General features: G+C 44.0%; 1 protein-coding gene across 3 annotated transcripts in view; it reads right to left on the bottom strand.

The window, feature by feature from the left end:
* vwa5b1 (von Willebrand factor A domain containing 5B1) overlaps positions 1-15012 on the bottom strand; it is a 217026-nt gene that overhangs the window by 41149 nt on the left and 160865 nt on the right. The window lies entirely within an intron of this gene.

Genomic DNA, 15012 nt, shown 5'->3' with positions numbered 1-15012 from the left:
TGAAGAATAAATATTGTCTGTTTGTCAGCACTTTGAGGTATGTGGGATCTTGCTGTGAAAGATTTGGCTGTCAGGTTTTATACAACACCCAGGTAAACATAACTGACATTAGCTGAAAACCAGAAACTAAAACAGAAAATGCTGGAGAAAATCATGGCTGATCATCCTCAATCAGTATCCTGTTCCTGCCTCATCTTTATAACCCTGGAGAAAATTGATAGGTCTGGCAGCATTTGTAGAGAGAGAAACAGGGTTAATGTTTGGAGTTCAGAGGCCCTTCTTCAGAAGAGGACAAGTCGCTGAACTCAAAATGTTAACCCTGTTTCTCTCGCTACAGATACTGCCAGACCTGCTGAGTTTTTTCTGCAATTTCTATATTTGTTTCTTATTTCCAGCATCTGCAGTTCTTTGGGTTTTTTTTTGATTAGCTGTAAATCATTTAATACAGTCTGTGGATGCAAAAGACACTATATAAATGCAAATCTTTCTTTATCTCTCAGATTGATTACATTCTTCAACCACAGGAAAGTGATTAACGGGGTAATCGATAGTAATATTATGCAGCATTTGCTCACAGATATTCAGCTTGGGTTCTGCCAGGACCATTTGGCTCCTGACATCATTCAAACTTTGTCCAAGCATTGACAAAAGAGCTTAATTCCAGAGGTGAGGTGAGAATGCCAGCCTTTGACATTAAAGCAGCATTTGACCAAGTGTGGCATCAAAGAGTCTCAGGCAAAACTGGAGTCAATTGGAATCAATGAAGAATCTCTCTGCTGGTTGGACTCATACCTGGCATAAAAGAGGATGGTTGCAATTGTTGGAGGTCAGTCATCTCAGCTTCAGGACATCTCTGCAGGAGTTCCTCAGGATAGTGTCCTAGGTCCAACCATCTTGAGTTCATCAGTGACTTTCCCTCCATCATAAGATCAGAAGTAGGGGTGTTCGCTGACAATTGCACAATGTTCAGCTCCTCAGATACTGAAGCAACCAATGTTCAAATGCAACGAGATTTGGACAATAAGCAGGCTTGGGCCAACAAGTAGCAAGTAATATTCTCGCTTAGTGAATGCCAGGAAATGCCACTTCCTACAAGAGACAATCTAACCAATCAAATACCTTCACAGTCAATGATGTTAATATCATTGAATCCCTTATTATCAACATGCTGGAGATTACTTTTGATGATAAACTGAGCTGGACTAGCCATATATTTAGTATCCTGACAAGCAAGTCAGAGGCTAGGAATCCTGCAACAAATAACTCATCTCCTACTCTCCAAAGCTGGATGACTGCTTTTCCAATAACATTCAAAAATTGTAACACCATGCATGAAAAACGTAGCCCAATTGATTATTACTCCACCCACCAACTTCAATGTTCACTCCCTCTATCAGTGATGCTCAGTTGCAGTAGTGTGTCCTATCTACAAGATGCACTGCAGAAATTCAAAGATCCTCAGACAGCATCTTCCAAAGCCAGGACACTAACATCTCGAAGGACAAGGGAAGCAGATATATGAGAACACCATCACCTGCAAGTTTCCCTCCAAGCCACTCACCATCTTGACTTGGAAATATATGACCTGTTCACCACCATCCTCTTAAGGGCAACTAGGGATGGTTAATAAATACTGGTCCTATGAATGAACATGCCAGAGTGCTTAAAATTTGCTTATTGGCTGTTAAGTGACTTTTCAAACACTCCCCTATCTAACATTATGATAAAGACTGTACATGGTGGCTTTGCACTGCTGCCTCACAGCAGCAGGGACCTGGGTTCAATTCCAGCCTCAGGAGACTGTCTGTGTGGAGTTTGCACATTCTCCCAGTGTCTACATGGGCTTCCTTAGTTTCTCCGGTTTCCTCCCATAATCCAGAGATGTTCAGATTAGGTGAATTGACCATGCTAAATTGCCCACAGTGTTCAGGATGTGTAGGTTAGGTGCCTTATTCAGGGGTAAATGTTGAGTAGTAGGGGAACTACTAGCTGGCTGGGTTACTTTTCAGAGGATCGGTGTGAACTTGTTGGGCCGAAGGGCCTGTTTCCACACTGTAGGGATTCTATGATTCTATGAAACATCTTTCTCATGAAACATAATTTATCATTCACTGGTGGCAGAGTTATTTCTTAATCAGAGAACTGAAAGAACAATGGATACTGGAAATCAGAAACAAAAACACAAATTCCTGAGAAAAACTCAACAAATCTGGCAGCATCTGTGGAGAGAAAGCAGAAATAATGTTTTGGGTCCAATGACCTATCTTCACAACTGATGGCAGCTAGGTATACAGAGGAACCTCGATCATCCGAACGAGATGGATGGCACTATTTTGTTCGGTTAATCGATTAAATGCCTTTCCTCTGGGGCTCAGAGTTTTTTTTAAGTCTGCTCCCCATTCAGGAGATGAGGCAGCAGCACAGCGCGCAAGCCCCCCCAACCCTGTCCAACATCAACCCCTGCCTGCGCCCCCTGTCCAACACTGCACCCCCCACCCACTCCCACCCCCGCTCCGGGGCAGCCAGACTGGACACCAACAACAAGGATGCTGCTGCTGCTGCCTTTTGGGGGGTGAGTCTCCAAATAGCATGTCACACGTAGCACACACACAACCTTTTAGTGCAACTTTTTGACAGGTTCTACCTTTGTTGAAACTTTATTGCTGGAACAACACAGCAGGTCAGGCAGCATCCAGGGAACAGGAGATTCTCCTGTTCCCTGGATGCTGCCTGACCTGCTGTGTTGTTCCAGCAATAAAGTTTCAACTTTGATCTCCAGCATCTGCAGACCTCACTTTCTCCTCGAAGATTTCAACCTACTGCGAATCCTCTTACAAGGATGCCTTCCTTGAAGAAGCTCTCTGCCTCTCTCTACGGAATCTCCTGTTCCCTGGATGCTGCCTGACCTGCTGTGTTGTTCCAGCAATAAAGTTTCAACTTTGATCTCCAGCATCTGCAGACCTCACTTTCTCCTCGAAGGTTCTACCTTTGCCTTGTACAGGACAATGTTAGAGAGAGTATCTGAGGAAGGGGATTTTAGGGTACACCGCTCTGTAAAACACCAGGGAAAGTGTTGGGGGAGAGAGATAGGGCGGGAGGTCAATCATTCGGAGATGGTGCCTGTTTAACCATTGTAAACAAAAGATGTGATCAGTGATGGAAACATGTCTTTGATATAATGTTTCTATCGGGACCTTGAGATCTCCTTTGGATAGTCCGATATTCGGATAATTGATATTGAGATAATCGAGGTTCCTCTGTAAAATGGGGGAGGACAGGGAAAATAAACAATAGGTGGAGACAGAGGCCAAAGAGAGACAACAGTTGGACAGACAGAGGAGAGAGCAAAGGTCAGCCTGGGACAATGAGTAGCTGTTAATGGGGCTAATAGTGACTGACAATTGGTTGTGTGTATGGCAGTCCATGTAATAACAAGGCCTGGTGTGTAGGAGGTGGGGTTAAGGATGTGGGAAAAGGTGCCTTAAGCCCTGAAATTGTTGAACTTGATATGAAGTCCAGAAGACTACAGTTCCCAAGTGGAAAATAAGTTCTTGTTGTTCCAGTTTGGACTGAACTCCACTGGAGCACTGCAGCAAGTCTGAGACAGAGATGTTGGCCAGGGAACAGGGTGGTCTATTGAAGTGGCAGGCAACTAGAAACTCAGGGTCTTTCTTTTGGGCAGAACGTAGATGTTCACGAAACAGTCACCCAGTCTACTATACTTCGTTTCCCCAGTGGAGGGGAGACCACATTATGAACAGTGAATGCAGTACATTAGATTGTGAGAAGTGCAGGTAAAGTGCTGCTTCACCGGGAAGGTGTGTTTGGGTCCTTGGATAATGAGGGAGGAAGGAGGTAAATGAGCAGGTGTTACACCTCTTGCAATTGCAAGAGAAGGTGCTGTAAGTCTGTAGGGGAGTGTTGGGAGTGAAGGAAGAGTGGACCAGGGTGTCCCGGAGTGAACGGTCCCTGTGGAAGGGGGGCAGGGAATGACGGTGACATCCCACCTAGATGGCAGAAATAGCAGCTAATGATCCTCCGGATGTGGATGCTGGGGGGATGGTAGGTAAAGACGTGGGCAACCCTATCACTGTTGTGGGAGGGAAGAGAGGGGGTGAGGGCGGAAGTGCAGGAGATGGGTCAGACCCAGCTGAGGGCACTGTCAACAACATGCTGGGGAATCCTTGGTTGAGGAAAAAGATGCGACACTTTGGAGCCTTTGTTGTCAAAGCTGGCATCGTCAGAATAGATGCACTGGAGATGGAGGAGTTGGGAGAATGGAATACAGACTTTACAGGAAGATGTAAGAATGCATAGCGAAGGTAACTGTAGGAGTCAGTAGGTTGTAGTGGATATTGGTGGCCAGCTTATCTCCAGAAATGGGAACAGAGATACTGAGGAAGGAAAGGGAAGAGTAAGAGATGGACCAGGTGAGAACAGTTGGAAATTGGAAGCAAAGTAAATAAACCTTTCCAATTCTGGACACGACAAGGAAGCAACAGCGAAGATATCATCGATGTACTGCAGAAAGAGTTGAGAGTGGGGGCTGAATAGGACTGGAACAAGGAATGTTCCACATACCCCACAGAGAGACAGTGTAACTGGGGCCCATGCCAGTACCCATGGCCACAGCTTTGACCTTTGACTAGCCTTCTTAATCAAACTTATTCCATTTCAACTAAAACATCCAGCCCATACTCACTGCATGTACACAGCTCCACGGCTGGGAATAGGTTACAGGATCAACCTTATATTGATTTCTAATTGAAGAATGTTTTAAAAGCAAACTTGCATATAATTTATTTTAAATTGTAGCTTTAGATTCAGTGAGACCAATGCATCGGTATTCTGTAAAAGCAGGAATATTCCATGGGTCACAGGCTTACAGTCACACATGGATAGCTCGGCGAGTATGAGATTGCCTTATATTCAGCAGATCAACCCTGAGTATTACATCAGAACTGCTAAGCTCAGAGTGAAATTCTGCAACAAAACATCTGTTTGGTAATACTCATCTGTTCTGCGGTGAAAGTAACAGAAGGTCAGACAGAAGGTCAGGATGAAGTTTAACACATGAGATAATCAGTTTCATGATTACTGGTATCATATTCTCCATGTACAACTAGTTTTATCCTGAGCTAGGCTACCAGATGTGCATGGCCAATGGGTGAAAATAATTTATATCACTTCAAGCACACTGTGTAACGAGATCACAAAAACCTGCAGGTGCTCGATATAAACATGTGAACCATGGACAGAAGGTTTTATTTTAAATCATTCACTTGTGACCATCACTGGCTGGGTCGGCATTTATTGTCCTTTGAGGTGGTGGTGGTAAACTACCCTGTTGAAGCACTGTAGTTTACATGCTTTAGGTTGATTGGTATTACCCTTTGGATTTGGACCCAGTGACAATGAAGGAATAGCGATATATTTCCAACTCAGAATGTTAAGTAGCTCCAAGAGGAACTTGCAGATGGTGGTGTTCCCATATACTTGTCATTCGAGATGGAAGTGGCCATGGGTTTGGAAGGCGCTGTCTAAGGAGCCTTGGTGAATTTCAACAGTGCATCTTGTGGCTAGTACACGTTGCTGCTGCTGTATATCAATTGTGAAGGGAGTGACTGATTGTGGATGTCATAGAGTCATAGAGAAGTACAGCACGGAAACAGACCCTTTGGTCCAACCCGTCCATGCCGACCAGATATCCCAACCCAATCTAGTCCCACTTGCCAGCACCCGGACCATATCCCTCCAAACCCTTCCTGTTCATATACCCATCCAAATGCCTCTTAAATGTTGCAATTGTACCAGCCTCCACCACATCCTCTGGCAGCTCATTCCATACACGTACCACCCTCTATGCGAAAGAGTTGCGCCATTCGTCATTTTTATATCTTTCCCCTCTCACCCTAAACCTATGCTCTCTAGTTCTGGACTCCCCAACCCCAGGGAAAAGTCTTTGCCTATTTATCCTATCCATTCCCTCATAATTGTGAAAACCTCTATAAGGTCACCCCTCAGCCTCCGATGCTCCAGGGAAAACAGCCCCAGCCTGTTCAGCCTCTCCCTGTAGCTCAGATCCTCCGGTCCTGGCAACATCCTTGTACATCTTTTCTGAACCCTTTCAAGTTTCACAACATCTTTCCGATAGGAAGGAGACCAGAATTGCACGCAATATTCCAACAGTGGCCTAACCAATGTCCTGTACAGCCGCAACATGACCTCCCAACTCCTGTACTCAATACTCTGACCACTAAAAGAAAGCATACCAAACGCTGCCTTCACTATCCTATCTACCTGCGACTCCACTTTCAAGGAGCTATGAACCTGCACTCCAAGGTCTCTTTGTTCAGCAACACTCCCTAGGACCTTACCATTAAGTGTATAAGTCCGGCTAAGATTTGCTTTCCCAAAATGCAGCACCTCGCATTTATCTGAATTAAACTCCATCTGCCACTTCTCAGCCCATTGGCCAATCTGGTCCTGATCCTGTTGTATCTGAGGTAACCATCTTCGCTGTTCACTACACCTCTATTTTTGGTGTCATCTGCAAACTTACTAACTGTACCACTTATGCTCACATCCAAATCATTTATGTAAATGACAAAAAATAGAGGGCCCAGCACTGATCCTTGTGGCAGTCCACTGGTCACAGGCCTCCAGTCTGAAAAACAACCCTCCACCACCACCCTCTGTCTTCTACCTTTGAGCCAGTTCTGTATCCAAATGGCTAGTTCTCCCTGTATTCCATGAGATCTAACCTTGCTAATCAGTCTCCCATGGGGAACCTTATCGAACTGAAAATGTTTTGCTGGAACAGCGCAGCAGGTCAGGCAGCATCCAGGGAACAGGAGAATCGACGTTTCGGGCATAAGCCCTTCTTCAGGCTTATGCCCGAAATGTCGATTCTCCTGTTCCCTGGATGCTGCCTGACCTGCTGCGCTGTTCCAGCAACACATTTTCAGCTCTGATCTCCAGCATCTGCAGACCTCACTTTCTCCTCGAACCTTATCTAACGTCTTACTGAAGTCCATATAGATCACATCTACTGCTCTGCCCTCATCAATCTTCTTTGTTACTTCATCAAAAAACTCAATCAAGTTTGTGAGACATGATTTCCCATGCACAAAGCCTTGTTGACTATCCCTAATCAGTCCTTGCCTTTCCAAATACATGTACATCCTGTCCCTCAGGATTCCCTCCAACAACTTGCCCAAAACCGAGGTCAGGCTCACCGGTCTATAGTTCCCTGGCTTGTCTTTACCGCCCTCCTTAAACAGTGGCACCATGTTTGCCAACCTCCAGTCTTCCGGCACCTCACCTGTGACTATCGATGATACAAATATCTCAGTAAGAGGCCCAGCAATCACTTCTCTAGCTTCCCACAGGGTTCTCAGGTACACCTGATCAGGTCCTGAGGATTTAACATGTGGTGCCAATCAAATGGGGGATGCTTTGTCTTGGCTGGTGTCAAGCTTTTTAAATATTGTCAGAGCTGCACTCATCCAGGCAAGTTGGGGAAAATTCCATCAGGAAAATAGGAAGATGGAAGCAAGTCTTCTCAGTTCCAGGATATCTCTGCAGGCGTTCCTGTGGGTAATGTCCTCGGCCAAACAATCTTCAGTTGCTTCATAAATGACCTGCCCTCCATCGTAAGGTCAGAAATGGGGATATTTGCTGATGATTGCATAATATTCAGCAACATTTTCAACTCCTCAGGTACTGAAGTGGTCCATGTTCAAATGCAACAAGTTCTGGACAATATGCAGGCTTCAGCTGACAAGTGGCAAGTAACATTCATGCCACACAAATGCCAGGATGTGAGCATCTCCAGTAAGAGACAATTTAACCACCGCCCCTTGACATTCAGTATTGTTACCATCACTGAATCCTCCACTATCAATACCCTGGGGGTTACCATTGACCAAAAAATAAAGTGGTATACTTCTACCTTGTTTGGCTAGTGCAGCTCCAATAGCACTCAAGGAGCACAATATCATCCAGAACAAAGAATCTGCTTGATTAGTACTTTAACCACAAAACTTTATTTCCTCCCCCACTGATGCTCAGTAGCAGCTGTGTACTATCTACAGGACCTTCTACATTCATCTAGAAGGACAAGTGCAGCAGATATGAAAGCACCACAACTGTCCTTACTGCAATCTGCTGTCCTTACCTGGTCAGGCGTACCTGTGACTCAAGATGCATACTAATGGCGTTGACTCTGAACTATGCTTTGAAATGGCCTAGCAAGCCTTTCAGTTCAAGAGCAATTGGAATTGGGCAACAAACGCTGGCTGTGAGTGAGAAACCCATGTCCCATGAAACATTGAGTCACCTTTACCTTAGAAGATTCAAAAATCTCTGCCTATGACAGTCTGATAGATGGAGACAAGATGCATTTATAACAATAAAACAGAGTAACAGGATTGGCTATTTATGCATCACTTCACCATCCTGTCTTCGCTGTAAGTGGCCAGTTGATTGATTAAACGGATAGGTATTGCCAGCAACCTGTGAATGAATTTCATAAGACTACACTCAACATGCTCATGACAGACTAAAATAGAAGGTTTTGAACTTGGAAACATTGCATTGAGCTTTAATCAAGATATTGCAAAGTCTGTCTTAATCCTTCTCGTGGAAAGGCCACATTAGATTTAGTAACAAGAAAACAGACTGATTTATTTAGTGCATATACATGATTACAAAAGTGAGCATAAAACCATAGAATCCCTACAGTGTGGAAACAGCCCATCGAGTCCACACTGACCCTCTGAAGAGCATCTAGTCCAGACCCACCCCACCCACCCACCTTAGTTACACATCCTTGGACACTTAACCCACCTAGTGTACACATGCCTAGCAATTTGGCATGGCCAATCCACTTAACCTGCTCATCTTTGGACTGTGGGATGAAACTGGAGCACCTTGAGGAAACCCCACAAACACAGGGAGAATGTGCAAACTCCACACAGACAGTTGTGCAAGGCTGGAATCAAACGCAGGTCCTTGGTGCTGCGAGGTAGGAGAAAGTGAGGACTGCAGATGCTGGAGATCAGAGCTGAAAATGTGTTGCTGGATAAGCGCAGCAGGTCAGGCAGCATCCAAGGAGCAGGAGAATCGACGTTTCGGGCATAAGCCCTTCTTCAGGAATGATAGCTGTGAGGTAGCAATGTTAAGCTCTGAGTCGTCCCAACGATTGAAATCAACATTATATTGAAAATCAGTTTCTGGATTTATTTAAGACATGATAAAAAAAAGCTCATGAACTAGACAAATTTGTTTATGGTGAAAATAACAAAGTGAGTAGTAGCTTTTAAAAAAAAAAAATTGTGCTGTTGAAACAATTTAACCCCAACCCATCCCTCAAAAAAGATAACCATGAACAACTGAGGAGGAAAGAGACAATAACAAACTAAGACAAAACATGTAAAAAAAAACACCTGACATAGGTTCTAGAGACAGAGAAATATAGAGGAGCAAAGGATAACAAAACAAATGGAAGGGGCTACAAAACAGAGATTAGATAAAGAAACTTGCAAAGGGTCTCAAGATCACGCCTTTTAAATGTTGTAATTGTACCCCATCATTGGCAACTCATTCCATACACACACCACCCTCTGTGTGAAAAAGTTGCCCTTTCGGTCCTTTTAATATTTTTTTCCCCTCATGAAAAATATTCTGTTGGTTTAGGATATTTATTTTAGGAAAAAAAGTTTTCAGGTACAATGTAGGCTCCTTGAAAACTGATAAAGATGATAGAGTCATAGAGTCATAGAGATGTACAGCATGGAAACAGACCCTTCGGTCCGACCCATCCATGCCAACCAGATATCCCAACCCAATCTAGTCCCACCTGCCAGCACCCGGCCCATATCCCTCCAAACCCTTCCTATTCATATACCCATCCAAATGCCTCTTAAATGTTGCAATTGTACCAGCCTCCACCACATTCTCTGGCAGCTCATTCCATATACGTACCACCCTCTGCGTGAAAAAGTTGCCCCTTAGATCTGTTTTATATCTTTCCCCTCTCATCCTAAACCTATGCCCTCTAGTTCTGGACTCCCTGACCCCAGGGAAAAGACTTTGTCTATTTATCCTAGCCATGCCCCTCATAATTTTGTAAACCTCTATAAGGTCACCCCTCAGCCTCCGACGCTCCAGGGAAAACAGCCCCAGCCTATTCAGCCTCTCCCTGTAGCTCAGATCCTCCAACCCTGGCAACATCCTTGTAAATCTTTTCTGAACCCTTTCAAGTTTCACAACATCTTTCCGTTAGGAAGGAGACCAGAATTGCACGCAATATTCCAACAGTGGCCTAACCAATGTCCTGTACAGCCGCAACATGATCTCCCAACTCCTGTACTCAATACTCTGACCACTAAATGAAAGCATACCAAACGCTGCCTTCACTATCCTACCTACCTGCGACTCCACTTTCAAGGAGCTATGAACCTGCACTCCAAGGTCTCTTTGTTCAGCAACACTCCCTAGGACCTTACCATTAAGTGTATAAGTCCTACTAAGATTTGCTTTCCTAAAATGCAGGACCTCGCATTTATCTGAATTAAACTCCATCTGCCACTTCTCAGCCCATTGGCCCATCTGGTCCAGATCCTGTTGTAATCTGAGGTAACCCTCTTCGCTGTTCACTACATCTCCAATTTTGCTGTCATCTGCAAACTTACTAACTGTAGCTCTTATGCTCGCATCCAATTCATTTATGTAAATGACAAAAAGTAGAGGGCCCAGCACCGATCCTTGTGGCCCTCCACTGATCACCGGCCTCCAGTCTGAAAAACAACCCTCCACCACCACCCTCTGTCTTCTACCTTTGAGCCAGTTCTATATCCAAATGGCTAGTTCTCCCTGTATTCCGTGAGATCTAACCTTGCTAATCAGTCTCCCGTGGGGAACATTGTCAAACGTCTTATTGAAGTCCATATAGATCACATGTACTGCTCTGCCCTCATCAATCCTCTTTGTTACTTCTTCAAAAAACTCAATCAAGTTTGTGAGACATGATTTCCCACGTACAAAGCCATGTTGTCTATCCCTAATCAGTCCTTGCCTTTCCAAATACATGTACATCCTGTCCCTCAGGATTCCCTCCAACAACTCGCCCACCACCGAGGTCAGGCTCACTGGTCTATAGTTCCCTGGCTTGTCTTTACCGCCCTTCTTAAACAGTAGCACCACGTTTGCCAACCTCCAGTCTTCCAGCACCTCACCTGTGACTATCGATGATACAAATATCACAGCAAGAGGCCCAGCAATCCCTTCTCTAGCTTCCCACAGAGTTCTGATCAGGTCCTGGGGATTTATCCACCTTTAACCATTTAAAGACATCCAGCACTTCCTCCTCTGTAATCTGGACATTTTGCAAGATGTCACAATCCATTTCCCTATAGTCTATATCTCCTATATCCTTTTCCACAGTAAATACTGATGCAAAATATTCATTTAGTATATCCCCCATTTTCTGTGGCTCCACACAAAGGCCACCTTGTTGATCTTTGAGGTGCCCTATTCTCTCCCTAGTTACCCTTTTCTCCTTAATATATTTGCAAAACCCCTTTGGATTGTCCTTAATTCTATTTGCCAAAGCTATCTCATGTCCCCGTTTTTCCCTCCTGATTTCCCTTTTAAAGTATACTCCTACTTCCTTTATACTCTTCTAAGGATTCACTTGATCTATCCTGTCTGTACCTGACATATGCTTCCTTCTTTTTCTTAACCAAACCCTCAATTTCTTTAGTCATCCAGCATTCCCTATACCAGCAGCCTTTGCTTTCACCCTGACAGATATTGTCAAATTAAATACAGAAATGGAAATATGGTGAATAATTGCTTTCCATCAACACAGAGCAAGTTGTCAGTATGCCTGACATTCCCTGGAATGAATACTGAATCAGAAACAGGGGGCTGCATTTTACCAGTCTCTGGAGACAGACAGGTTTAAGGGGGAAGTGGGTGTGAGGAATAAGCGTTTTTGTGGAAGGCCTGTTAATGTAAAAGTGGGAAACATCAAGAGAGGACTTTCTTCCTGTTTCAACAAGGCAGCAATCAATTGGCCAACTTGTGGCTCAGTGACATTCTCCCTGCATCTGAATGAAGCTGTTCATTGCATGAAACTATACAGTGAAATGTGACAGTCTCCCAGCTGGATCCTTCCTCTCTGGCTGCTCCCTACCTCCTGAAGGGGACCCAGTGTAAATAACTAACCGGATAGTGAGCTACTTCCACAGGTCTGACTAATGCTCCAGCTATGGTACTCCCCACTCCAGTGTCCAAGTCATAGTCCACAGAGCTCATCTCTGGTCCCAATCACTCAGGGGTGCATGCTGCAATTTTGAAAGTGAAGGTGGGGGAAGAAACAAGGAACTTGTTCACTTCTAATTCATATCCAAGGTCATAAAAGATGATTAGGGAGATGCAGAAATGTTGAGTTGAGGTGAAGGTCAGATCAGCCATGATCATGTTGAATAACGAAACAGACTCGAAGGGCTGAGTTCTTTATTGTACTCTGATATGCCATTAAAATCCTTTCAGAACTTCCAAAGAGGATGGTACATGTATGGAATGAGCTGCCAGAGGAAGTGGTGGAGATTTGTACAATTGCAATATTTAAGAGGCATTTGAATGGGTATATGAATAGGAAGGGTTTGGAGGGATATGGGCCCAGATTGGGTTGGCAGGTGGGACCAGATTGGGTTGGGATATCTGGTTGGCATGGACGGGTTAGACCAAAGGGTCTGTTTCCATGCTGTACATCTCTTTGACTCTATGACTCTAAATGTGCTGGTGTAATATTCAGGAGAGATTTCAACAAATATGTGAACAAACCGATTCATGCCATTACATCGCTATTGAGTTCACAATCGGAAAAAGGGCAAAGTGTAAGTTTATCGTTGTTGAACCTCCAAGAATCTTGTACTCAAATGTGTTCAGTGCCTCATTCACCCACAACTTCAGGTCACTCTGCTGCTACTCTCTGAGGCACTACCCATTCTCTGTGACCATGCAGCACAGCCGTACCCTGGTTACTGTCTACCTTTGCTAATTGCATCAGGCATGCATTCCTTGGAGGTATTCATTAGCACTAATTGAGGACTAATTTCACCTCTTGCTGAATTAGAGATTTACATTTAACGATAACATCATGTGAACAACACTACTGAGACATGAGGTCAGGACCCAAATTTGGCATTGCGTTTCCAAACTCACTTAAAAATTCATCCCCAGCTACACTCTTCGGAATTCTCTTGGTTCAGGAAATGTCGCTTTTGAGTGGAACATTCCTGATGAAGGGCTTTTGCCCGAAACGTTGATTTTCCTACTCCTCAGATGCTGCCTGAACTGCTGTGCTTTTCTAGCACCACTCTAATCTAGAACCACCTTCCAAATAGGCAACAATGAACACTGATACACAGACAGTGGGTACTAACTTTCTATTCTCTTGAGCCCCCTATAAATCAATACAAACTGAAATGGCAGGTCTTGGTGTGTTTGGGTAATGTGTCAGTTTATATAAATACACAAACAAATTAGAGGAGATAGGATTCAGTTTTATCCTTCACAATGTAACTTTCTGAAATAGAATCACCAGTATGGAATTGTTGAGATTAGATAACGTGAAGAATCTGATTGACGTTTGTGTAAAGGTGGCTAAAGACGTAGGGAAAGTCTTTGGGAAATGGTATTTATTTGGATTTTCAGAAGATACTTAACATAGTCCCTCAAAACAGACTTTTGATTAAAACTGAAGCTCATGGAGTTGAAGGCAAATTATTGATTCACCAAGCCTCTGTCAACAGCACCTTCCAAACCCATGGCTACTTCCATGTACAATGACAAGGGCAGCAGATACATGGAACACTGCAATCTGACATTTCCCCTCCAAGCCATTCCCCATCCTGACTTGGAAATATATTGCTTTTTCTTCACTGTCACTGGGTCAGACTCCTGGAATTCCCTCCCTAATGGCATTGTGGGTCTATCTACACACCAAGGACTGCAATGATTCACGATTACAAAATATCAACCTCTCCAGGACAATAAGAGAGGGATAATAAATGTTGGCCCAGCCAGCAGCACCATTATCCAATGAGAAAATCTTTAAATGAAATCATCTTGTAATATGACAACACCGTTATGTAAATTCCTTATCGACAGTTTGGATAATTTTCACCACACAGACTGCAGCCTTTTACAAGTAAGCAACATTCCAACACGTGCTCCAGGACAGTTTTTGCTCACCTTGTGATTACAATCAATGATCCAAGACTGATATTTTTCCCAAGTATCCGAGATGATATTTCTGTGGCAACCTAACTGACAAATTGATTGCTCAGTCCTGCTCTGAAACATGTTTTTTTTACACTGCTATCCTTCAGGGAACATTTTCTTTCGTTAGATAAGATTTATGAACAAAACATTAAATTGGATTAACGTGATTGCAATTGTTCCTCTTGACTTTGTCCCTCAAACTGAATAGTGAAGCCAGAAAACCAACAGCTGCAACAGATTGAAGCTGAGTGAAGCAACTCATCAATAGAGTAGGGGCAGCATGGTGGTTCAGTGGTGAGCACTGCTACCTCACAATGCCAGGGACCCAGGTTTGATTCCATCCTCGAGCGAGTGTTTGTGTGGAGTTTGCACATTCTCCCTGTGTCCGTGTGGGTTTCCTCCGGGTGCTCCGGTTTCCTCCCACAGTCCAAAGGTGTGCAGTTTAGGTGGATTAGCCATGGGAAATATAGAGCTACAGGAATAGGATGGGGATGAGTCTGCTCTTTGGAGGGTTGGTGTGAAATCATTGGGCCAAATGGCCTGCTTCCACACTGTTGGGGTTCTATGAATCCTCTTCTCAGGAAGAACATTGCACACTCAGGATTTATAAATTCACGTACTCAAGACAACATCAGAAGAGAAAGGTTTGAGGAAATATATTTCAGAGCAGAAATGCCAAAGTTCAAAGGCTTATATTAATTGTCAATTTCAATA

This window comes from Chiloscyllium plagiosum, unplaced genomic scaffold, assembly GCF_037043375.1.
Source record: "Chiloscyllium plagiosum isolate Xiang-an unplaced genomic scaffold, Cpla_swu_hap1 HiC_scaffold_37, whole genome shotgun sequence".
Classification (NCBI taxonomy): domain Eukaryota; kingdom Metazoa; phylum Chordata; class Chondrichthyes; order Orectolobiformes; family Hemiscylliidae; genus Chiloscyllium; species Chiloscyllium plagiosum.
Note: the sequence above shows the minus strand (reverse complement) of the source record. Positions and strands in the feature narration are given on the sequence as shown.